At 38.9% G+C, this 6,440-nt stretch overlaps 1 pseudogene; it reads left to right on the forward strand.

Moving 5' to 3' along the window:
* Positions 1-3,147: 3,147 nt before the first annotated feature.
* Positions 3,148-4,902, forward strand: LOC101569934 (annotated as a pseudogene).
* The last annotated feature ends 1,538 nt before the right edge of the window (positions 4,903-6,440 follow it).

Genomic DNA, 6,440 nt, shown 5'->3' on the forward strand with positions numbered 1-6,440 from the left:
TACTTTCTTCTTGTACAGGAAGAAGTTGTTTACAAAGAAAGGACCCTGGCTCCATGCTGGGATGCCTAGTTAAACTTCTTAACTTCCCTAAATGATGATTTTTTAAGTATAACTTTGCAAAAAGCACTGCCCAAGCTATAACCCGTATATTTTGATAATGTGTGCCACTTTTATTCATTACAAAGAATACTCCATGATTTTTTTCCTCCATATTGGGGATTAAACCCAAGGTCTTCTCATAAACTAAATCTACAGCCATGATAATGAATTATTTGAGAGAAAATCTGGCTTGTGATTGTCCTGCCTCAGCCTCCAAGAGAGCTGGGATGAAAAATATGTGTCACCACACTTAGATTCCTGTAGTTTCTTAATTGAGTTGGTTATTTTTAAACTGTATTATTAAACTTCCATTAACTTATGAATGTCTCAAATTTTCTTTTTATTCATTTCTAATTTGATTTTATTGTTGGGAGAGAAAATGCTTGTACAATTTCAGTTCTTTCCAATGACTGAAGATTTTTTTTTGTGTTATATCACACTGTCTGTCTTGGACTGTGTTTCCTGTGTGTCTGAAAAATATTTGTGTCCCACTGCCATTCAGGTGACTGTTATGTACAATCTATTAAGTCTTAGAGAAGCATAGCATTGCATCAATCCTCTGTTTCCTTGCTGATCTAGTGTTCAGTTATTGTAATCATCCAAGTGAAACTGAAGCCTCCAAATTACATAGAATTGTCTACTATTTTTAGTTATGCCAACTTAATGGGATCTGTTGTTGATGCACATGTTTGGAAATCTTATGTATTCCTGAATATTATAAATGTTCCTCTTCTTATCTGTTTCTGTAAAGTCCATTCCCCTTGGATATCTGATAGCCACTCCAGAGCTCTCTTATGCTTCTGTTTGTATGGGTTATATATTTCTGCTCTTTTCTGTTCACTTTATTTGTATCTTTAATTTAAGTTGTATTCTTTGTAGACAACATATAGTTGGGTCTTGTGTCCTAATGTAGGTTGAAACTCTAAATTTTCATGGGATTATTTAATCTATTTATATTCAGTATTATTGCCCTCTGGTTGCATATAATTTGCCAATTTTTCTTTTGTTTTCTATGTATCTCCTTTTCCTCTTGATTCCTCTGTTCCTTCTTATCTAATTCTCTTGAATGAGTGGATATGTTTTTGTTTAACTCTTGAATTTTTAATGAATTTTTATTTCACAAATTTTAGTAAATATTATAATGATTGCGTTAGTGATTACAAGATATATCTTAGTTTATCAGCAGCTACCCCTATTTGTTCCTCTTCTTGTATTTTTTTTTTTATTTCAGAGAAGGTTTTACAGGGTGTTCAGAGTCTCACTACTAGATTGGACTTGTAGTGATCAGCCTATGTACAGCCTCCCAAGAGCTGAGATTATAGGCATGAACCACCATACCCAGTCTCAATTGCTTTCTCAGCACTCCCCAGGGGGGGAGCAGGCATAGCAGGTCCTGGGATCGAACCCCCCACCCCTGTGCCTGCTTGCAGGTAGTTTAATCCACTGAGATGTTTGGCTGGCCCTTCTTTGTTATTGATTGCTTGTTTTTCTAATATATTTTACAATGTAACAAATGCTAACATGGTTGTAATTGTTATCATATTTAATTTTATGTCATTTAATGAAATCTTAGTACATAAAAACAATTACTTTTGTTTAAAGTAAGTGAGAGACAGACAGACAGACAGAAGGTGAGAGAGCTCTAAATTCTTTGCATTACTCTCTGATGCCTTATTTGTTGCAGTACAATAATTTTGATCCCACCTGTACACTTGTGTGGAGTATTTTTTTTGGTCTGATATCTTAAGTTTCCACAATATAAACATATAATACAATTATACACATGTGACTTGATGAAACCACATTTAAAAATTCTGTTAAAAAAGACATATGCTTTACTTTTTTAAAAATAATTTTCTCCATAGTTTTTTTCATCATTACCTTTTTTGGTATTCATTTTTGTAGACTCAGATAATTCTCTTATGCCACTTGCTTTCAATCTAAAGAACTTCTGTATTTCTTGTAGGGCAAGTCTGCTATCAACAAATTCCTAGGACCAGCCAGATACCTCAGTGGACTAAAGTGCCTGCTTAAGCAGAGTGCAGCAGCCAGGATTCGATTCCCAGTGGGCCACGCTGACAGGGCGATTGAGACTGGGCATGATGGTGAGGGCCTGTAATCCCAGCACTTAGGAGGCTAAAAACAGGAGGATCACTATAAGTCCAATCTACATAGTGAAACCCTGTATACCCTGTAGACTCTGCACTAAAAAATTCATATAAATAAATAAATAAATACCTGGATTTTGTTTCCTTGTTGTATTACTGAGTGTGGATTTCTACAACAAAATTCAAGAGATATGGGAGCTTCAACATCAACAAGCTTATTTTCTTACAGTTCTGGAGCCTCAAGTCCATGGTCAAGGTCTTCCTGGGCCAGGTTCTGGCACGACCTCAATTCCTAACGTATAGTGATCACTTTCATGCTGCATCTTCCCACTCCCACGCACATGTGCCCTCGCACACACCACAAGTGAGAAGCAGACAGGCACTACCTTAAGGGTGAGGCCCACATTTTAACCTGAATTGCTTCTCTCAAGGTGTTATATGCAAATATAGTCACAGAAGATTAGGCTTCAACACATGCTTTAGGGCTTCTAAATATTCTGCCATTAGTGTTTGAGGATATTTTATTTTTGGCGTTTTTTAAAATGTTTTTTTTGGGAGCCAGGGAGGTAGCTCCATGGCATAAGCACCTGACTAGCAAGCGCAAGTTCCTGAGTTTGATCCCTGGTAACACACACACACACACACACACACACACACACACACACACACACACAGTGCCTCTAAAATGTAGTTGACATGGTAAAAACAACTTTAATTAAGAAGCTTTCTTTCCTTTTCTTTCAGCACTTTGTTTTCCTTTTCTATTTATTTATTTATTTATTTATTTATTTTTTTAATTTAATTTATTTCATTTTGAAAAGTAAAAACAGGCCTCAACCTGCCACTCTGCCCTCAGAACAGCTCCAGCTTCCACACCGCCTGACTCTCATATTCCTTGTTCATGGTGGCCTCCAGGACCTCAGAGCCATGATCCTTAGTCATGTCAGATTCTGAAAGTTACAGTCAGTCTCGGGGTGGGCAGCAAAGATATTCGTCCTATGCAAATCAAGACAACCAAAGCTATAGACAAGCACCACAAAGCTATTTTGGCTATAGACAAACAACTGATCCTTCATAAGGACAGAACTATGGCAATTACTCTGATTATGGACAAAGCCAATCAGGTTATTCACATCCTAAGGTGGTTATGAGAATCAAAATCAGAGCTCCTATGGCCAGCAATCTCATAATAATCAGGGACAACACACAGAATCTTCAGAAGGCCAAGGCAGAAGAACACCATTATATGACCAATCAAACTATAGTCAGCAAGACTCCCATGACCAGCAGGCAGGCTATTATGAACATCAAGGCTCATATGATAAGCAGTCAAATTTTAATCAGCAGCATGATTTCTTTCTTTTTAAAACATTTATTTATTTATTTTGTGTGTGTGTGTGTGTGTGTGTGTGTGTGTAGCCAGCTCAGCCCACCAGAGGGCGGGGCCGGCTGGCGTGTGGTGCTGGGGGATTGAACCACGGTCCCTGTGCTTTGCTAAGCTTAGCTTGTTCTAAGTAGGTGCCTTAGACCACTGAGCTATCTCACCAGCCTCAGCAGCATGATTTCTATAATCAAAACCAACAGTCCTATCATTCACAAAGGGAAAACTACAGTCACCATACTCAAGATGACCATTGTGATGTGAGTAGGTATGGAGAAGATAATAGAGGATATGGCAGGTCACAGGGAGGAGGTAGAGGGCATGGGGGATATGACAAGGATGAAAGAGGTGCTGTGACAGGATCAAGTGGTGGTGACTGCAGTGGCTTCAAAAATTTTGGTGGTCACAAGGATTATGGACCCAGACAAGATGCTGATTCAGAATCTGTTAATTCAGATAACAACATGATCTTTGTGCAAGGACTTGGGGATGGTGTGTCTATAGATCAAGGGGAGAGTTCTTCAAACAAATAGAAATTATCAAGACAAAGAAGAAGACTGGAAAACCAATGATAAATATTTACACAGGCAAAGACACAGGAAGCCAAAAGGAGAGACAACAGTGTCATTTTATGACCCTCCTTCAGCTAAGGCAGCCATTGACTGGTTTGATGCAAAAGAATTCCATGGCAACATCATTAAAGTGTCTTTTGCCACTTGAAGACTTGAATTCATGAGAGGAGATGGAAGTGGAGGTGGGCAGTGAGACCATGGAGGCTTTCAGGGGAGAGGTGGAGACCCCAAAAATGGGGACTGGGTTTGTCTTAATCCATCGTGTACAAATATGAACTTTGCACAAAGAAATTCCTGTAATCAGTGCAATGAACCTAGACCAGAGGACTCTTTTCACTCAGGAGAAGATTTCCAGTGGAGACACTATGGTGGAGAGAGGGGCTACAGAGGTCATGGGGAGTGAGGTGGAGACTGAGGTGGTTATGGTGGAAACAGAAGTGGCTACAGTGGAGACAGAAGTGGAGGTGGAGGCTATGGTGGAGACCAAAGTGTTAGCTATGGTGGAGACAGAGGAGGTGGCTATGATAGCAACTGAGGTGGCTATGGTGGAGATCAAGGCAGCTATGAAGGAGATTGAGGAGGTTATGGAGGAGATTGAAGTTTAGGGGGCTATGGTGGAGATCAAAGTGGAGGCTATGGAGGAGACCAGAATGGTGGTGGCTATGGAAACCGAGGTGGCTATGAAGGCAAAATGGGAGGAAGAAATGACTACAGAAATTATCAGCACAACCAGCCATACTGATGACTGTTTTGAATATTCCTTTTTCTCTGACATGATCCACAGTGAAATTGCCAATTTTGCTTGTTGCTTTCCTCATGACCTCTTTTTGGATAGTGAAATTAAGTGACATTTGGATTTTTATTATTGGTTGATTGATTTATTGCAGTACCAGGGATTGAACTCAGGACCTTGCACTTGCCAGGGATTTTTATTTGGATGGCAGGGCTGGGGCAGTTTTTCTTGTAGAAATGTCATTAAAATTTACCTTTTTAAATTCCCACCTCCTTCTCAACCCTTGAAGCAAAGTGCACTATAAAATATTGCCAAAATGGAAAGTGTTTTGTAATATTGAAATAAAGCCTGCTTGGTTTTTGTGGGGAAAAAAGTAAAATCAAAAGCAAGAACAAATACCAAAAACAAAGACAGAAACAAGGTAACATACATCAATACATATGTTACAGATTTTCAAACCAAGAATAGCTGATTAACAATGGTTGATATGTTATCTTTTTTTTTTTACAGCCATATCTGTTATCTTTCAGACTTTGAATATGTCATCGTACTTACTTCTGGCCTTCACATTGTCTGACTTGAAAGTAGCTATTAACTTTATTAGAGTTCCCTTGTTCCTGACAAGTCATTTTTCCTTCTTTGAATATTTCTTATTCATTAAAGTATGTTCAAATGTGGGTCTCTTTATGAGTTTCTTGGATGTGCCAGTCAGTATCTTTCATTGAATTTGTCATGTTCTCAGCATTCAGTTCTTTGAACAATGTGACATATAGAATGTTTTGCTCATTCATTTAGTCACTCATGCATTCTATAAACCATAACTGAATACTGACTGTTGGTGTTTATGACTGTAAACTTAGCAGATGGAGAAAGAAGTGAAAAATAATTGTTTGGATACTAGTACTTCCATCCTAGGAGCCCAATCTGGCTATAACCAGTAGCATACCTTCCTGGTCATTTTCTCTTGGCCCCATTTCTTCTGAGTCACAGCCCTATGAGACCAAACACATGGTGATCAAAGTCTGCTGCAGATGTTGAGAAACCAACATTTAGCATGTCTCTATTTCCATAAAAAGTGAGGGTATTTTTGCCACATATTAAGATTCAACAACTGATGAATGCCCAAACACAGCATGGAGTCTGGGGATTCTGTCTACAACTGAAATACAAAAGATATTGAGGACTAACCATAGGGAGCTCAGTCTGGAAGTATGAGGGTTGGTATGTTGAAGAGTGAAGGCAGTGACAGAGAATAGCTGCTTTGAGGTGAGGATCTGGTTCTCTGAGGCACAGGAGGGCAGGCCTGTGCTGGTGGCCTGTAGAGAGCCCTTCTTGGTCCTCCTCTCAATCTAAGAAGTTTATATTTGTAATCCCAAGGATAAATTATTGTAATCCCATCAAGTTAATACCAATCTACCACTTCCAGTGCAACTCACAGAAAGAATAAAGACACTAAGTCATAATTATGTAAAGCCTAGGGGTCCTCAGTCCAGGAACAAAGATGGCTATCTGGAACAAAGACCCTTATTCAAAACCAAACCCAGTTT

The sequence above is a fragment of the Octodon degus genome, unplaced genomic scaffold (assembly GCF_000260255.1).
Source record: "Octodon degus isolate 3935 unplaced genomic scaffold, OctDeg1.0 scaffold00014, whole genome shotgun sequence".
NCBI lineage: Eukaryota > Metazoa > Chordata > Mammalia > Rodentia > Octodontidae > Octodon > Octodon degus.